Source organism: Chrysemys picta, chromosome 12, assembly GCF_011386835.1.
Source record: "Chrysemys picta bellii isolate R12L10 chromosome 12, ASM1138683v2, whole genome shotgun sequence".
NCBI lineage: Eukaryota > Metazoa > Chordata > Testudines > Emydidae > Chrysemys > Chrysemys picta.
Genome location: NC_088802.1, coordinates 31,880,739 through 31,900,816, shown reverse-complemented (window position 1 = coordinate 31,900,816; position 20,078 = coordinate 31,880,739). Strand labels below are relative to the sequence as shown.

At 44.9% G+C, this 20,078-nt stretch overlaps 1 protein-coding gene across 23 annotated transcripts in view; it reads right to left on the bottom strand.

Annotated features, from left to right (window-relative positions):
- MAP2K4 (mitogen-activated protein kinase kinase 4) overlaps window positions 1-20,078 on the bottom strand; it is a 169,574-nt gene that overhangs the window by 72,046 nt on the left and 77,450 nt on the right. For 4 of the 23 annotated variants that reach the window (XM_065562689.1, XM_065562693.1, XM_065562684.1 and 1 more), the window contains one exon: window positions 17,552-17,595. The exons of the other annotated variants lie outside the window; for them this stretch is intronic. The gene's annotated coding sequence lies outside the window, so the exon portion shown is untranslated. The remainder of the gene's footprint in view (window positions 1-17,551; window positions 17,596-20,078) is intronic. 23 annotated transcript variants of the gene reach the window in all.

Here is a 20,078-nt window from a genome sequence, read left to right as displayed (position 1 = left end):
AGAAAAGGGGGATTGCCTATCCAGAAGGCTGCATTTATCACAACTACTTCAGTGACCACAAGAGAGACCATAGCAAGACTAACTGGAAGATCCTAGTACAACACCAAACATGACATGTATTTTGAAGGCAACCCTCAAATATGTCATGGGATTGAGGAGGTGACTGACCATCAAATGTATCAATGCTCTATAGTCCCCTAAGTCTAGTACTATTGTGACAGACTTTAAATGTTGGGTCCATTTAAAATGGTTGTGTCTGCCCTGACTATTTCAGATCTACGAAGTACTTTGGCTAAACAGCTAAGGAAGCTCTCCTGAAGCAAGGCCAACAGCTACCAGAGAATCATTTTATCTTCTTTAATCTACAGGGAAGTGAAAGTTATTATGATAAAAAGGGAGAAATGCATGTTTGGAACATCAAAGAGAATGCATATGCCCACTGGATTACACAGGAGCCCACATCCTCCTGGAAGATGGCTATCACCCGTAACCAAGCTGTCCTAATCTGGTAATCAGAAGCTATTTTGGTGGACTTTACTCATCTCTAATTGATTGTGTCTGCTTGCCAGCCAAGGTATCACTGAGACCAAGCATGAAGGAGAAATGGTCTGTCCAGCTCTACTCCAAATATTCTAGGTGTTCCACAAAGGAGGGAATCAGACCTAGCTCAAGGAAAGAACTTCCCAGGACTGCCATTAATTCACGAGATCCATTGGAATTCTGACTGGGACATCTGACTCTCCTTTGCTTTGAGGCCTCCCAACATGCAGAGCCTGGATGATGGGGCACAATTCCACCCATCTGAGATTCACAGCAGAGGGCTGTAGTCACCTAATCACAATACATAAGGAATCTAATTAATTTTAGTCCCGTTCCGAAGTCTATTTCTCCAATGAGTGGAGTGGCTAGAATAATTTAATCATGCAGGCCAAAAAACAAACTCATCCAATTACACAAAAGCTTGATGCAGAGCATGCAGTGTTACTATGGCAGAATAGCTCCTCTGCATGGGATCTTCTTGATGGATTCTGATACCACTGCAGATTTTTCTGATGCAGCTCATCCATTCAGCCCAGATTATTTCAATTTCCCACACTATAAGGTGAAAAGATAACATCAGCAAAGAGGAAAAAAATCTGACAATGGTGGCCTGGAAGGGTGAGCCACGGTTCTTTGAATTTGCATCTTTTCCTCTTTTTGTTGTCCATTTCATGGTGCTTGGCAAAAGACAAAGGCGTGATTTCAGAGGAAATGACTGTCAGTTTTGAACCAGTGGACCAGAGGGTTCAAAACAGCTCTGAGTAACCAAACAAAAATATAAACTGCTGCTCATATGACAACAAGATGACTTTAATACTTAAAGAACAAAGTACTTGGTTTCTGTTTTGATTAAATTCAGAAGGAGTCTGAATATCAGACTGTGAATGACAAACTTTAATTGTTAGAAAAGTTAACAGAGCAAAAAATTTACTTGGGTTTTGGAAGGCAGGGTCAGACCAAAGGTCCATCTATCCCAGTAGCCTGTCTTCCGACAGTGGCCAATACCAGGTGCTTCAGAGGGAATGAACAGAACAGATAATTATCATCCCCTGTGATCCACCCCCTGTCGCCCATTCCCAGCTTCTGGCTAACAGAGGCTAGGGACACCGTCCCTGCCCATCCTGGCTAATAGCCATTGATGGACCTATCCTCCATGAATTTATCTAGTTCTTTTTTGAACCCTGTTATAGTCTTGGTCTTCACAACATCCTCTGGCAAAGAGCTCCACAGGTTGACTATGCATTTTGTGAAGAAATACTTCCTTTTGTTTGTTTTAAACCTGCTGCCTATTATTTTCATTTGGTGATCCCTAGTTCTTGTGTTATGTGAAGGAGTAAATAACACTTCCTTATTTAATTTCTCCACACCAGTCATTATTTTATAGATCTCTATCATATCCCCTCTTAGTCATCTCTTTTCCAAGCTGAAAAGTCCCAGTCTTATTAATCTCTCCTCATATGGAAGCTGTTCCATGCCCCTATCATTTTTGTTGTCTTTTTCTGAACCTTTTCCAATTCCAATATATCTTTTTTGAGAGGGGGCGACCGCATCCGTAGGCAGAATTCAAGATGTGGGCGTACCATGGATTTATATAGAGGCAATATGAGACTTTCTGTCTTATTATTTATCCCTTTCTTAATGATTCCCAACATTCTATTAGCTTTTTTGACTGCCACTGTGCATTGAGTTGATATTTTCAGAGAACTATCCACAATGACTCCAAGCTCCCTTTTTTGAGTGGTAACAGCTAATTTAGATCCCATCATTTTATATGTGTAGTTGGGATTATGTTTTCCAATGTGCATTACTTTACATTTATCAACATTGAATTTTATCTGCCATTTTGTTTCCCAGTCACCCAGTTTTGTGAGATCCCTTTGTAACTCTTCACAGTCTGTTTTGGATTTAACTATCTTGAGTATTTTTGTATCATCTGCAAATTTTGCCACCTCATGGTTTACTCCTTTTTTCAGATCATGATTCACTAGCCTTCATATCTGGAGTCCTGGGTATAAGACCATCTTAAATCACAAATATAATGACTCTGGGGGCTTCTATGTAATCCCTCTCAGACATTTCTCCATGTCACAAAAACAGCAAAAAATGAATCAAGTGAGGCCTAGCAATAATAGGCAGAGAGTACACCTGGTCAAAAACAAAGTGCACGGCTAGTACTGTATACGCACCTAAGACTAACCAATGCTAGTACTGTGTTACTTTTTAAACATCACTATTCACCCAATATTTGTTAATAGAAAAGAAAGAACATAGACCCATCCACTCTTTTACACTGAAATATTGATACAGACTTTGACAAAGTAGGAGCCACTGGCTTCAGAGTAGGCACATAGTCCTTGAACATAAAAAGACCAACACTTCTGAAAGTGGATGCTCCGGACTCTTACTGGCTGTTCCTAACAGTATCGGCAATGAAGGCTCAAAGAGAAAAATGCCTCATATTTTCTCTGCTAGGTGTGAAACATCACTTTTAGAATGACTTGTAGCAGCTTCCCAACTTCAAAAAAGTTGAATACACTTAAAATATACTGTCATTAAATAAAGTGGATTAAAATTTTATTTAAATAACAAAATGTAGAGAGAGCTATGTTCAGACATTATATATTTTCTCTCTAATCTTTCAGTTATAGTGATCTTCGGTGTCACTGCAGCACCAATAGATGAAATATACAGAAAGGAGTGAGAGTTTGTATTTGCGCCTGTCCCAAGAGATCTGCTTTCTGTGGTTCTGAGGGAAATTGGCACAGAAAATGGCAGCAGGAAATGGGAGAGGCATTACCGTTGAATGCATCTGTCCTTATCTACAGTAGATGTGGACTTCAATCTTACAGCTAGGTTGTAAAAACACCTTACAACAGAGATAATTTCTTCTTGTCCCTTCACAGCACCAAGCACACTGAGTGCGCAGAAAGTAACAAATAATCAGTAACAAGGCAGGAAGCTTCCCACAATCATAGGCGCTCACACAGCAGTTTTTCACGACAAAGAATGCATTGTGTGTCTACTGGCTGTCAGGGAAGGACTAATCTTGAAATGGCAGAAGGCACCCATTCACATCAGGTAACAGTAGTGTCACTGTGGTGTCCTGGATGCACATCAGGCAAATGTGATTTCTGTTTTGACTAGAAATACACACTTGGTAGCAGAAGGGAAAGCAGCAGGTGTTATTTACATGGAAGCTCTCTCTTAGAGCAAAATGTGTTCTCATGATAAAAGATTCACGATAGCAGAAGATGGGCTAAGGGGTGGAGGATTGAGCCTCTCTGCTAGGCTGGCTGTTACGGCACTGTTTAATGGATTTTTTTTTAAAGAAAGTAATGTATCTGACCAGTTTCACTATTCGCTCCTGACTACAACCCATGAATTACTGTATTTATGATTAATATCATTTTTTGACTGTTCTCCCCCAGGTTTTTTTTGATGGAGATCTGCAAAAGTTAATGAAGTTAATGGGAGCAAAGATAGGCTAATGCTAAGTACTTTTACAAAGCTTGCCCTGTGTGCTTTTGCTAACACATGGTCTTCACTGTAGTCCCATCCCATATAGTCATTTCCTCCATTTGTGCAGGTCTTTCACACAGCAAGAGACAAAGACAATTAAAAAAAAAATCAGTAAACAGTGCTTGTATTATCACAAAAACAGGTAGGAGACACATGGACTGATGAAGAACCTGAAATTACTTGTAACTAATTTTTTAGTAAGTATCAAGTTGGCGGTGTCCCTTTAAGAATCATGATAGAATGCTAAAAACAAAAGTGTATTTTCCTTTTAACTGTATCTATGGTGGATTAGGAAAGAGCTTTAGTTACATTACATTCTGAAAACCCTACAACCTAATAAAGTTAGAGGGTTGTGACTACTGATCTAACCAGACTGTGTGCACTTTGTACACAAAGGCAAACAGAGGTGCAGCAAACAGATATATATTTTAAAAACGCCTTTAAAAACACAAATGTTTCAGTCCTTCTAAAGTCTTAAATTACACCTCTACCCCGATATAAGGCGGTCCTCGGGAGCCAAAAAATCTCACCGCCTTATAGGTGAGACCGCGTAATATTGGGTTCGGGCCGGCACACCGTGCCGGCCTGGACCAGCTTCCCCAGCGGTGATTTAAAGGGTCTGGTGCTCCAGCCGCTGCAGGGAGCCGGCCCGGGCCCTTTAAATCACCGCCGGAGCTCTGGCAGCGGTGCTCGGGCGGGTATTTAAAGGGCCCGGGGCTCCACACGAATTTGGATATAACGCAGTAAAGCAGTGGGTCTCGGGTGGCACTTTAAAGGGCCTGGGGCTCCCCCCTGCTTTACCGCGTTATATCCAAATTCGTGTTATTTCGGGTCGCGTTTTATCAGGGTAGAGGTGTACCTTCAAATAAAAAAGCAAAGAAGTATCTCACATATGATGCACCAAGAACTCTATCTTTCAAAGTCCTTATGTGCTAGGCCAAGGTTTCCCTAACCATCCTATCATCCAAGAGGATGAAAGGAATAGACATTTCTCAGATAATCTCTATCATTATATTACACACACTGTGACAACAGAATCTCCCTCATTCAATCCCCCTTTTCAGGCACAAGTAATATTGAAAGCCATATTATTAGATAAGAGGAAAGAGTAAGCCACAGAGAGAGAAAGCAGGCACTAAAAGGGGGTATTATTGGTGATTTGCCTCTAAACAGACTTCTAAGAGAAGCATCACATGCCCAACTGTGGACCATTTCAAGTAGTTCTGATGAAGGGGAGGTTGCACAGAAACAATTCCACCTCTCTCTGCCCTCTTTCTTTTCATCATGTACTCCAACCATATTTATGCTGTTGGCCTACAAACTCACACTGAGTTCCCTTTGGAAATCTGTCTAGCTAATCTATTCCAGGATTTCCCCATCAACATAGTATATAAATGCTCAATTTCTGTACACACATTGCATATATAGAGCATTATTTTACACAGAGGAAGCAATATGGTTTACTAGTCTTTAAACAACCTGCATGCCTCAAGAGAACTCTGTTAGGCCTGGTCTACACTACGATTTTAGGTCGAATTTAGCAGCGTTACCTCGATTTAAGCCTGGACCCATCCACAAGACGAAGCCCTTTTTTTTGACTTAAAGGGCTCTTTAAATCGATTTCTTTACTCCACCTCCGATGTGGGGATTAGCGCTGAAATCGGCCTTGCTGGGTCGAATTTGGGGTAGTGGGGCAATTTGACGGTATTGGCCTCCAGGAGCTATCCCAGAGTGCTCCATAGTGACCGCTCTGGACAGCGCTCTCAACTCAGATGCACTGGCCAGGTAGTCAGGAAAAGGCCCGCCAACTTTTGAATTTCATTTCCTGTTTGCCCAGCGTGGAGAGCATAGGTGACCACACAGAGCTCATCAGCACAGGTAACAATGATGGAGTCCCAGGATTGCAAAAGAGCTCCAGCATGGACCAAACAGGAGGTACGGGATCTGCTCGCCATATGGGGAGACGAATCCATGCTAGCTGAACTCCGTTGCAGTAAACGAAATGCCAAAACATTAGAAAAAGTCTCAAAGGGCATGAAGGACAGAGGTCATAACAGGGACGCACAGCAGTGCCGCGTGAAAATTAAGGAGATAAGGCAAGCCTACCACAAAACCAGAGAGGCAAACGGAAGGTCCAGGGCAAAGCCGCAGACATGCCGATTCTACCCTGAGCTGCATGCCATGCTAGGGGGTGCAGCCACCACTACCCCAATCCTGTGCTTTGACTCCATCAATGGAGAATCACGCAACACGGAAGCAGGTTTTGGGGACGAGGAAGATGATGATGAAGAGATTGAAGATAGCTCACAGCAAGGAAGTGGAGAAACCAGTTTCCCCAACAGCCAGGATACGTATTTCACCCTGGACCTGGAGCCAGTAACCCCCGAACCCACCCAAGGCGTGCTCCCGGACCCTGAGGGCAGACAAGGTACATCTGGTGAGTGTACCTTTGTAAATATTACACATGGTTTAAAAGCAAGCATGTTTAATGATTAATTTGCCTTGGCATTCGCGGCCAGTACAGCTACTGGAAAAGTCTGTTAACGTGTCTGGGGATGGAGCGGAAATCCTCCAGGGACATCTCCAGAAAGCTCTCCTGGATGTACTCCCAAAGCCTTTGCAAAAGGTTTCTGGGGAGGGCTGCCTCATTCCGTCCGCCATGGTAGAACACTTTACCACGCCAGGCCAGTAGCACGTAGTCCGGAATCATTGCATAACAAAGCATGGCAGCGTATGGTCCCGGTGTTTGCTGGCATTCAGACAACATCCGTTCCTTATCTCTCTGTGTTATCCTGAGGAGAGTGATATCATTCATGCTCACCTGGTTGAAACAGAGTGCTTTTATTAAGCGGACATTCAGAGGTGCCCGCTCCTGCTCGGCCATTTGGCTGTGTGGCTGAACAGAAATGTTCCCCGCTGTTAGCCACGCGGTGGGGGGAGGGGTGAAGTGATCATCCCAGAGAATTGCATGTATGTGTGTGTGGGGGGGGTGTAATTTGGGTTTGTGCTGCACGCTAACCCGCACACCGCAGCCCCTCCTTTTAAATTGCCAACCCATTTTAAATGGCCAACCCAACGGCCTCTTGGTATGGGAAATGAGGGCGCTGCTGTTTGAAACCATTCCCACATGTTATGAAGGTTAAAGAAGCTTCCACACCCAGATGCCCAAGAATGCGGTGGGGGGGCCTCCGGCCACCCAGCCATTCCACCCCAGAGGATTGCCCAAGCAACAGAAGGCTGGCCTTCAATAAGGACACACTGCACAAAAGTGCAGTGTGTTCTTGTCCTTCCCTCCTCCCCTACCCCACCTACCCCACCTTCCTACCCCACCCCTCCCGGGCTACCTTGGCAGTTATCCCTGTTTCTGTGAAGAATTAATAAAGAATGCATGAATGTGAAGTAACAATGACTTTATTGCCTCTGCAAGCGGTGATCGAAGGGGGGAGGGGAGGGTGGCTAGCTTACAGGGAAGTAGAGTGAACCGGGGGGAGGAGGGGTTCATCAAGGAGAAACAAACAGAACTTTCACACTGTAGCCTGGCCAGTCATGAAACTGGTTTTCAAAGCTTCTCTGACGCGCACCGTGCCCTGCTGTGCTCTTCTAACCGCCCTGTGTCTGGCTGCGCGTAATCAGCGGCCAGGCGATTTGCCTCGACCTCCCACTCCGCCATAAATGTCTCCCCCTTACTCTCACAGATATTGTGGAGCACACAGCAAGCAGAAATAACAATGGGAATACTGGTTTCGCTGAGGTCTATCCGAGTCAGTAAACTGCACCAACACGCTTTTAAATGTCCAAATGAACATTCTACCACCATTCTGCACTTGCTCAGCCTATAGTTGAACAGGTCCTGACTACTGTCCAGTTTGCCTGTGTATGGCTTCATGAGCCATGGCATTAAGGGGTAGGCTGGGTCCCCAAGGATAACTATAGGCATTTCAACATCCCCAATGGTTATTTTCTGGTCTGGGAAGAAAGTCCCTTCCTCCAGCTTTTGAAACAGACCAGAGTTCCTGAATACGCGAGCATCATGTACCTTTCCCGGCCATCCCACGTTGATGTGGGTGAAACGTCCCTTGTGATCCACCAGGGCTTGCAGCAGCATTGAAAAGTACCCCTTTTGGTTTATGTACTCGCTGGCTTGGTACTCCGGTGACAAGATAGGGATATGGGTTCCGTCTATCGCCCCACCACAGTTTGGGAATCCCATTGCAGCAAAGCCATCCACTATGACCTGCACGTTTCCAAGAGTCACTGCCCTTGATACCAGCAGGTCTTTGATTGCGTTGGCTACTTGGATCACAGCAGCCCCCACAGTAGATTTGCCCACTCCAAATTGATTCCCGACTGACCGGTAGCTGTCTGGCGTTGCAAGCTTCCACAGGGCTATCGCCACTCGCTTCTCAACTGTGAGGGCTGCTCTCATCTTGGTATTCTGGCACTTCAGGGCAGAGGAAAGCAAGTCACAAAGTTCCATGAAAGTGCCCTTACGCATGCGAAAGTTTCGCAAGCATTGGGAATCATCCCAGACCTGCAACACTATGCGGTCCCACCAGTCTGTGCTTGTTTCCCGGGCCCAGAATTGGCGTTCCACGGCATGAACCTGCCCCATTAACACCATGATGTGCACATTGCCGGGGCCCGTACTTTGTGAGAAGTCTATGTCCATGTCTATTTCCTCATTATTCTCGTCACCGCGCTGCCGTCACCTCCTCGCCTGGTTTTGCTTTGGCAGGTTCTGGTTCTGCATATACTCCAGGATAATGCGCATGTTGGTTATAGTGCTCATAATTGCCGCGGTGATCTGAGCGGGCTCCGTGATCCCAGTGCTATGGCGTCTGGGCTGAAAAAAGGCGTGAAACCATTGTCTGCTGTTGCTTTCACGGAGGGAGGGAGTGGGGGCCTGACGACATGTACCCAGAATCACCTGCGACACTGTTTTTGCCCCATCAGGCATTGGGATCTCAACCCAGAATTCCAATGGGCAGCAGAGACTGCGGGAACTGTGGGATAGCTACCCACAGTGCAACGCTCCGGAAGTCAATGCTAGCCTCGGTACTGTGGAAGCAGTCTGCCGACTTAATGCACTTAGAGCATTTTGTGTGGGGACACACACAATCGACTGTATAAAAACGATTTCTAAACAACCGACTTCTATAAATTCGATCTAATTTCGTAGTGTAGACATACCCTTAGACATACCAAAGGCCTTCATTAATCTATTGGAATGGGAAAATATATTGTGCCAATATTTTTAAAGGGTAAATGGGGTGACCTGACTAATTACAGGCCTGTCAGTCTGACATCAATTCCAGGCAATATAAAGGAGTGGCAGGTCTCTGGCCTGTGTTATACAGCAGGTCAGACTGGTTGATCACAATGGTCCCTTCTGGCTTTGGAATCTATGAATCTTAAATATACTATTGAAAATACTGGCTTTTGGATAAAGTGGGGAGTAGCAGTCCTTCCAGAACGAGTTATGATTATGAAGCCATTACAATCCCTCCAACACGCCAGCAACTGAAGGCTCAAGGAGACAGTGTGCAGAAGTCCATGCCAGGCCTTTAATCTAACAGCTTTTGACAATTAACTACCATTTTCCAGGTCTCTCTCAGCCTGCTGGAGATGACTGTACTGACATATCTAACTGCTAGTTGGCCTTCCCTATGACTGATAGCACCAGTGAACCTCTGTTTCCTCCCACTATCAAGGACACAACCAGCTTCTACTTTTCCAGTCTCCCACATACTTAATTGCCCTAACTTGTAACTCACTGCAGCTGAACCACACAGAGGTAATGAGATTCAACAGACAGGCTTTGCTCCAAGTCTGATGTACCTCCTTGATTCTTACAGCAAGTAAGGGAACTATCATTCTCCATGACTTGCTGACTGCTCAGTTCTTCACCTTGCAGAAAAGCCAGAGGTCTCAATTCCTAGGACAGAACTGGCAATCAGTTTGACATTCCAAAGCCCAAGAGCAGGCATTACTTTTTATAGTAATTGCTAATTCAAAGGTCCACCATTGAACTATCCAGGCTCTGACCACTGTGATGCAGAGTGGGCTCCTAACTACTGCAGGGGTGGGCCAACTTTTCCAAAACCAAGGAATTAAAGTCAGGCTCCGATAGGCCAGTAGTTAGGGCATGAGCCTGGAACTCTGGAGATCTAGTTTCAAATCCTTTCTGTGCAACAGACTTCCTGTGTGTCCTTAATGGTCACTTAGTCCCTTCTATAAAATGGGATAAATAGCATTTCCCTATCTGACAGGAGTTTGTGAGGATAAATATATTAAAAAGAATATGAAGCACTAAGATACTACGGTGATGGGAGCCAGATAGGTACCTGATATCATATTACGTTAGATTTAGGCACCTGAATATAAGTGTCCACATGTTCAGGAGTGACAAGCATCCACAAATCCCACTGGAGTGAACGGAAGCTGTAGCTGAACGTCTCACAAGTTAGAGAACCTACTGGTATCAGAGAAGAAAGGCCAGAAGTCCTGGCAGCATAGTGCTTTCTGATTCTTATATGCCAAAACCAGTGAGAAAGAAAAAAACAGTCCTCTCATATCACTATTGCTGCTGGAGCCATCGGGATTTCTGCAGGAATTCACTAAGGCAGGGGTTCTCAAACTGGGGGTTGGGACCGCTCAGGGGGCCGTGAGGTTATTACATCTCTGCGCTGTAAGACTGCCATGTTAAGAGAGAATCCTAAAACTCAGTAGGAGAAATGAAAACAGCAGCTAGAAACAGCTTCCGGTAGCACCTGCAATCCAGATTCCAAAGATGATCTCAACAATATCTTCTTCAAAGAGGAGGTCCCCTTCACAAGGCCAAAGACACTAAACAAAGATGCTTTGCAAACAACACCAGCTCTTCACAATCTTCAGCCACAGATTACCTGAACTGTCATATTCTGAAGAGATGCAAATATCCAGACACAATCCAACAATTTATCAAGAAAGTTATTAGTGATGAAGAATGGAAAAGAAAGATCCTACTGACCCCAAACCTACTGTGAGCTCTGCTCACCCCATCAGGGAACAGAAAGGTATCATATGACCTGTGCCCAATTAACAGCATCCAATTAAGTGTACTTGAATATCAAGTACATGTGATAAACTGTTACAGACAAGCAACAGACCCAGAATTATTCACATTTCTGGGAAATAATTTTGAACAAGGAAATTTAAGAAAATTCCACTTTTGTTCTTGGACAATTTGCAAATAGAAAGAGATGAAATTTGTCTAATAATTTACCCATGAAGTTTTATTCACCCAGATGTAAGTATCTCACCTATAAAGCAGCTGGCAACCAGTTAATAAAAAGCCACAAAGAATGCACAAGAAGCTATCTAAGAGCTTTGGGGCACTAAATTCACAAGATTCTGGCCCTAGCCACAAAAGCCCTTTCCACTTTAATAACAACATCCTTGGTACCTCCTTAAACTGAACAAAAGTGAAGGAAGATGCAGAGTCCCACTTGTAAGAGGATCTGAATTTGCTCATGAAGGATTCTGGCCTTAAACTCTATGACTCTAATCTTGCATCAGTAGAGGAGGCTCACTGTACAACACGAGCCTATTGTTCCACTGGGCAGCCAGCTGCAAAGCCTCTTGGTGAGTCCTTTCAGCTCCCACTGCACTGCCAGAAGCCTACATAAGGATGAGCCAGTGCCAGGAAAAATCAGAGACCAGATGCTCAGATTCTACGAGGATGAGCAGCAGGTAAAACAGATTGACAGTCCAACAGGTACTTCAGAAGGCGGGCTCATGACTTTTACAAGAAGTCACTTAATCCTGACAGCTTTCCAAACTAGCTTGTAATGGTACATGCTCAGACAACCTAATGACCGAGGGGCCACAGAAACGGACGGATGTGTGCTATCCGTGTAAAAGTGCTCATTGAATCAATGCTCAAGAAAGAATACACTGAAGAATAGGTAACCAAGGCACAGTCCTTACATCTACTCATATCCTAGTACACAAGGATAAACTGTGCAGTGTGAACCTGGTACCAAAATACCAGTACACTGCAGGAATAACGACCCTTCCCAGAAAGCCTGTACCAAAACCTAAATCACTGCATTCAAAAGTATGCTACTAAATTTGTTCAATGAACTATTCAGTTCTAACTATTATAATGAGAGCCAGGTGTAGTGCAGACAGATTCTGTGTAATCATTCCATACACCATCGCGCCAGTCAAAGAATCCTTCCTGTATTCGTTCTATTTGCATCTGTCTTCTGCAGGGACTGCTAGTCATCCATTACTGTAGATCTTGTGTAATGCATACCAATAACCAACAAGAACTTGGCTGAGCTGACTACATTAATTTTACTTGTGAACTAAATTCCATTTGGATGCAGAAGACAGAGGTGAAAGGGGCCACACTTTACCTTAAAGGTCCATTTATAAATAGTTTAGGAAGAGTGAATAGTGGATTGTTATTATAGATTATAGATCAATAAATTGCTTATAATCATGGCTAATAACCATTTCTAACACCAAAGTTTATAATCATCTGTAACACATACTAGAAATGTCTGTAACATATATATGTCTATTAATCATTGATTAACCTTTTATAAACTATAAATGCAACCATAATAAAAAGTGTGACTATGAAAGGATTGTGTATTGCCTCATGCACCTCATAGCTAAGTAAAGCACCTCATCCATAATACTCACTTTTACCTTTTTGTCAGGCCCCCATCAAAGGCAGCCTCCTTATTCAAGACAACACTTCAGCTTGTGCTTAAATCCTATTGACTTCAATGGAACATAAGCACATGCTTAAAGTTAAGTACATGCTTAAATGGCATAGACTTATGCAAATGTTTAAGTGAACATAAGAACGGCCCTACTGGGTCACACCAAAGGTCCATCTAGCCCAGTATCCTGTCTTCCGACAGTGGACAGTGCCAGGTGCCCCAGAGGGCATGAACAGAACAGGTAATCATCAAGTGATCCATCCCCTGTCGCTCATTCACAGCTTCTGGCAAATAGCCATTGATGGACCTATCCTCCATGAATTTATCTAGTTCTTTTTTGAACCCTATTATGGACTTGGCCTTCACAACATCCTCTGGCAAGGAGTTCCACAGGTTGACTGTGCATTGTGTGAAGAAATACTTCCTTTTTTTTGTTTTAAACCTGCTGCCTATTAATTTCATTTGGCGACCCCTAGTTCTTGTGTTATGAGAAGTAGTAAACAACACTTCCTTATCTACTTTCTCTACGGCAGTCACGATTTTATAGACCTCAATCATATCTCCCCTTAGTTGTCTCTTTTCCAAGCTGAAAAGTCCCATTCTTATTAATCTCTCCTCATACGGAAGCCATTTCATATCCCTAATAATTTTTCTTGCCCTTTTCTGAACCTTTTCCAATTCCAATACATCTTTTTTGAGATGGGGCGACCACATCTGCACACAGTATTCAAGATGTGGGCATACCATGGATTTATATAGAGGCAACATGATATTTTCCGTCCTATTAACTATCCCTTTCTTAATTATTCCCAGCATTCTGTTCGCTGTTTTGACTGCCGTTGCATATTGAGTGGATGTTTTCAGAGAAGTATCCACAATGACTCCAAGATCTCTTTCTTGAGTGGTAACAGCTAATTTAGACCCCATCATTTTATATGTATAGTGCATTCCTGAATCAGGGCCTCGGCTACCGACATACCATTTAGATGAATTATACTGTTTTTCTAAACAAGACTTTTTATTTCCAAGAGGCAGAATTATTAGCTGATCAGAAACACTGCACAGACCTTGCACCCTGCGTAATGTAAATACTATGAATTTTGTTTTTCATCAACATAAATCACTTGAATAGATACAATATTTTTAAAGCTCATCAAAACAACTACATATTATGGTATTTCTCTGCCTTTGCGTTATATTATCATGATGACAGTGCTAAGTACTGTACAGCTATGCAGGAAAAAAGCATCATACTATGCCAGAATATCCATACTAAACTCATTAAATAGACACAGTAATCATGGCCACAGTTGGGGCTAAACAAACTGCTCATTCTTTTTAGGCTTCATTAAGTGGTAAGGCTCATGATTAAGCCTACAATTTAGTCATGGTTATTTTTATTAAAAGTCATGGACAGGTCACGGGCAATAAACAAAAATTCACGGCCTGTGACCTGTCCATGACTTATACTATAAATACCCCTGACTAAATCTTGGGGTGGGGGATGGAGAGCGCTGTTGGGGTGTGGGGACAGGCGCTGCTGGGGGCCGGGATTGGGGCTGGGGCCAGCGGCACCAGCTGCCAGGAATCACCAACAGTAGCTTCTCTGGCTGCCCTGGGACCGCTGCTGGGGGCTGTCGACAGTGGCTGCACTGGCTGTGTGGGCTCTGCTTGGCTAGCCCCAGGGCCACTCCAGCAGTGGCTGGTGTGGCTAGCCTTGGGGCCACCTGAGCAGTGGGCCCCGCCAGCTGCTTGGGTGGCCTTGGGATCAGCCACGCTGGCTGCTGCAGAAGTCACAGAGGTTCTGGAAAGTCAAGGAATCCGTGACTTCCGCGACCTGCGTGACAGACACGGAGCCCTACTCATGATCCGATAGCCATGTACAGGAGTAAGAACTAGAATCCATCTTCACTCTAAAATCCTCCACTCGAATCCCTTCCATTAGATCAGTGGTTACCAACCGGTCCATCGCGATCGACTGGTTGATCCTAGAGACTCTCCCAGTCAATCGCGATCTCTGGCTGCTAAAAGTCCAGCGGTGTACCGGGGCTGCCACGAAGGCAGGCTCTGCCTGCCCCAGCCCCACGCCGCTCCCAGAAGCAGCCAGCACGCCCCCGTGGCCGGGGGCAGGAATCTCCGTGTACTGCTCCTGCCTGCAAGCACTGACCCCGCAGCTCCCATTGGCCGGGAACAGGGAACTGTGGCCAATGGGAGTTGAGGAGAGGGTGCCTGCAGAGAGGGGCAGTGCGCAGAGCCACATGTCCCCCGCCCTCCCCAGGAGCTGCAGGGGCATGCTGGCCCCTTTCGGGAGCAGTGTGGGGCTGGGGCAGGCAGGGACCCTGCTGCATCACTGACCAGGAACCATCTGAGTTAAGTGCTGCCCGGTGGGAGTCTGCACCCCAACCCCCTGCCCCAGCCCTGAGCCCCCTCCTAGAGCCAGCACCCTGAACCCCCTCCTGCATCCCGAATCCCCTCCTGCACCCCAAACCCCTGCCCCAGCCCTGAGCCCCCTCCCAGAGCCAGCACCTCATACCCCCTCCTGCACCCCCTCCCGCATCCCAATCCCCTGCTCTAGCCCTGACCCCCGTCCCAGTGCCAGCACCCCATACTCCCTTCAGCACCCCAACACTCTGCCCCAGCCCAGAGCTCCCTCCTGCACCCAAACACTCTCCCAGAGCCCACACACCACAACCTCTCCTGCACTCAAACACTCTGCCCCAGCCCAGAGCCCCCTACTGCACCCAAACTCCCTTGCAGACCTTGGACCCCTCACCCCCTTCTGCACCCCAATGCCCTGCCCCAGGCTCAGCCCGGAGCCTCCTCCCACACTCCGAACCCCTCGTCCCAGCCCAGAGCCCACACCCCCTCCCGAACCCTAACCCCCTGCCCCAGCCCAGTGAAATTGAGTAAGGGTGGAGGAGAGCAAGCAACCGGGGGGGGGGGGGGGGAGAGGGGGATGGAGGGAGTGGGCGGAGCTTTGGGGAAGGGAAGGGGCCTCAGGGAAGAGGTGGGGTAGATCCTGGGTTGCACTTAAATTCAAAAAGTGATTTTCTGCATAAAAAGGTTAGAGACCACTGTATTAGATGCTTCACATTGACATCCTCCAGTCTGGACCTTCCCATAAAGCAGCCACACCAATGTCATCCAGAACAAGGGCAATTAACTTGATTTCTCAGAAGCACCCAAGTCTAGCAGCCACGGACCCTTTATTCAGGGGAAGAGAGTTTTTAAAGACAAAATCTATAGCATGAATTGTCCATGGGAGATTAACCCAACCAACACTAAGACACTTCAAAAAGTAACCTCCAACTGCATCCAGCCAGTCAATAGGAGCCTGATATTTCAGATGAGCTGCACCCTCTGCCCTTAAGTTAAAATCCAGGTTCTGTCAGACCAAGTAAGGTCCAGAGGCGATGACTCCTCCCCTCCCTCTGCTGACTTCATTAAGGTGGTGTTGCCCCATGGGATCATGTAGGAGTGAGTGTTCAGGGAACCAAGCTCCAAACTGGTTAGGGCTTTGTTTTGAAATACATCCCAGTTTGTAATCTCAGTCCAAGTCACTCTGAGTCAGGCTTCTATTTAAAGGTGAGTCTAACTACCCCCCCCCAGATCTTAACAGATTTACCCCAAATTTAGAAAATGTTTAGGGTGAAATCCTAGCCCCACTAAGTCAATGAGAGTTTTGCCACTGACTCCAATGGATGTTACCCTCCATTTTCTGCACTGAGTAGGTGCACAGGGTATTTGGTTAATCAACATCCTCTTCTCTCAACTTTCTAGTCCCTTGAAATGGAGCATAACTCCTGCAGGGATACCCTGACTGACTTCCCCAATGGGCTTGGAGGTGAGTGTGTGATCCCTCTATCACCACACATAGAGTATTGGGGTTAGGCTCCTAAATGCCTACAGCCCATATTTGTAAAGGTAGTTAGACACCTAAATACCTCTAAAAATCTGACGCAAAGTCACTTTCGAAAATTTTACCCCAGATCACATACTGAAACTGCCCAAAAGAATCTACTTTCTTTCAAAAAATTTAGATATTTATTTACTAAATAAAATGATTCGCTCATCACAGTGAACCGAGCCAGGCACAACACAGCTGTCACTGTGGAAGCTTCCCTGTGTACCTCAAATCTCTACCTGAAGCACTTACAGCTGGTTTAGTACTGATCTTTCCCCTCCCTCTGGCACCACTCAGCCAATGTACATAGCTACTCTGCTGCCTCAGAATCACAGAAGCTAAAACTCTGCTCCTAACTCAAGGTTATCTTGGATGTTATTGTTTCACACTGTTCTCCATTTTTTTCAACAAGATGACAGGAAGAGCTCACAGATGGAGAGTGTGGGGGAGGGGATCTAATCTCTGCCCACTGGCAGGAGTAGGAGGACCACATCTAGGCCGCATAAAAATGGACTGGGTTGCAGCCATACTCATGTTTAGCAGAGCTATGGCCCACAAAGACTTTAAAAGCCGACAGGCAGCTCTGTCAGATCATTTGGCTCAATATGGAGAGCATTGCTTGTTGAGAACTGTGGTCTTTGGATGGTGTTCCTCTGCATGAAACATAAGGATGACTTCAGCCTACACTGTGCAATACACACATTTGGCCTGTGGAATAAACTTTGGTCACCTCTTCTGTAGTGGTGTCTTTGTTTCAGTAGCAGAATTTATACGGACATGTCCTCCTTCCTGACAAAAGCCTCAACAGAACAGAAAACCCCATTCATTACCCTTCTCTTCATTTGCGTAATAAGAAACCACAATTTCTTACCTGAAAATCCACCAATCCAGCCTGATCAGTTCCCCGATCACAACCTGTCAATCAAGCAGAATACAACTAATAGGCAATTACATTTTGTGGCACCTGTTGGTCACTACTAACCGCTTCCTCTCAGCTTCCCATAAGTTATTTCCAGAGTTCAAAGAAGAAAAAGGTAAAAGAATAATTTGACAACACCAAATTCTGCCCTTTTGGAGGCAGATACAATGGGACAGCCTCCGGATTGGTGGATCCAAGTCACAGAAACCTAAATTTCATGTGAGAAATTAACCTCTCTGTATCTTCAGATCCACCCATCAGGACCAACGGGATGTATACAGCAAAACCCATCAAGACAGGGGAGGTCAGCATTACTGTGCTGAGCCAGCACTGACACATGAAACCAAAAAGCCCAACACCACTCAATCCACAAGGCTTGGAGAAGAAGCAGCAACATAATAAATAGAAAACAACCTCAGTCAGAATAGCCCTTGAAAAGCGGGAGCCAGATGGTCTGAAATACCCAATCCAAATCAATCATCCAGTAATCTTTCTCATCAAAAGTTAGAAAAACAATTCCCACCCAGCTCAGGGACTGGAAAGGCCTCTCCACAGAGGGAAAAGCGCATTTGGAGTCACATGCCGCAGCCCACCAGTGTGTACAGGAGCACGGACCTGTGGAACTGGGCAAGGAGTACAATCAAAAGACAAGAGTGTTGTCTTTGAAAAAGAGAACCCAGAAAGGATAACCAAAGGACAACCATAAAGAGCACAAGGATAAAAAAAGATGTTCTCTCAGCTTGTTCAGGCCTCCCATAGCAAGAAACAATCCTGAAACACAATCCGTGATGAGACAGGTCACACACCTGAGTCTATAAAAATGAGCTAATCCACCCTTCAAACAGACACAGCAGACACATTGTACCATCTTCACCTTCTGTTAGTTTAACACTGTATCTAACCCAGAACAAGTCAAAATTCATTGTGCTCCAGAGAACCAATTATCCTAGCGAACATCCTGGTCTCCAGCCCCCTTCACAACTGCAATGCCCACATCACCAGAGTAATACTTACTAAAGAGCAACGTGACCAGAGTCACTTGCATAAATATGGAACTTAAGATGTCACTGCTTCCAGCAGAAGATTCGTCCGTGCTTGACAGGAACCACTATTTCCCAGATAAACTCCAAGACAGAGACCACTGGAGGTAGGTACACTGTGAAGGCAAGTCACTAGAGATGACCCACTAGGGGAGACTGAATACTTTATGAAGCAGGGTGGAGAGAAGGGCCTGAAAAAAGGAAAGGCTCCACGGTAGCCTCCTGTGGAAAATCATCAGAGACAAAGAGACTGACTAGCTGGAAAATTCTGGAATCCTCCAGCCAATGACACAATCTGTTTGTGCTTAAAAAGGGAGAGAGAGAATGGCCCCTAAGTGTGGGGCATTTTAAGGAAAAGAGAGCTGGACACCTCTATCCTGGTTCTGGGAGGATGATGTCCCTGAGATCTGCTGAAGTGTTCACAGGAAGTTTCTGTATTTTTCACCTACCAGCACTGACTACTTGAGTATCAGCAATATTTTCCTAACTCAGCTGAAACTTGCTCAAAAAGCTCCAAAACTGAGGGAGCTACCAGAGACAGGAACAAACCTCAGGGAATATATTCTGGGGAAGTAGAAGGCACTGAGCTAAAGGGAGGGTGCAGCAACATGCAAAGCAGAAGCATATTAAAAACAAAAACACCACCAAAGAGTCCAGGAGCACCACAGACAGCTGGGGAAACGTCAGGGACAGTCTCTGAGACTCGCCTTTGGCAAAACTCTTGATATCTGGTAAAGAAACCTGAAGAGGAAAAATTAGGGACATCTTTGCACACTAGCTGAGCTCTGCCACACTTACAGGTTGTGGGTGGGTCACCCATCAATCCAGATTGGTGGATCTGAGGATACAAAGCTAATATTTTCTGTGACATTTTATCATGTTTAATGTCAGAAGCAGTTCTGTTCTCCACTTACATTCAACTTTTACATAAAACTATCCCTGACTATCTTGCTTGGAAATTCAGTGAGATCTAGTCACTAAGTAATTCCCCAAGATATGGATTTTGGTAAAATTACATTTTTCAGTCTACTACTTTTCATTTTAGTGCTACACAGTGTATCATATTTATATGTCTTTCACAAGTAAACATAGGAACAAGAACTCGTCTTTAATGAAAAGCAATAAGCACTGAATAGAGAGACAGGAAAATGACAGTGAACAGAACTGGAAATTAGTTATAGGCACAATCTGCTTGTGTATCAGCTATAATTTAAGTGACAGCTCTCTATCCAATCCTGAAAGGCACTAGCCCCAATTTAAGACAGGAAGAGTCCTAGCATATCCTTTTTCTAATTTATTAAAAATCATTAAAACAAACCCTTTTACATTGATTCGAACTAGTGGTTTTTTTGAACAGCCTATAATATAACTGAAGCAATGAAACTACTTTTAAATTAACATTACATGTTAGCAGAATAATTTCAGAATTGTTTCATCAG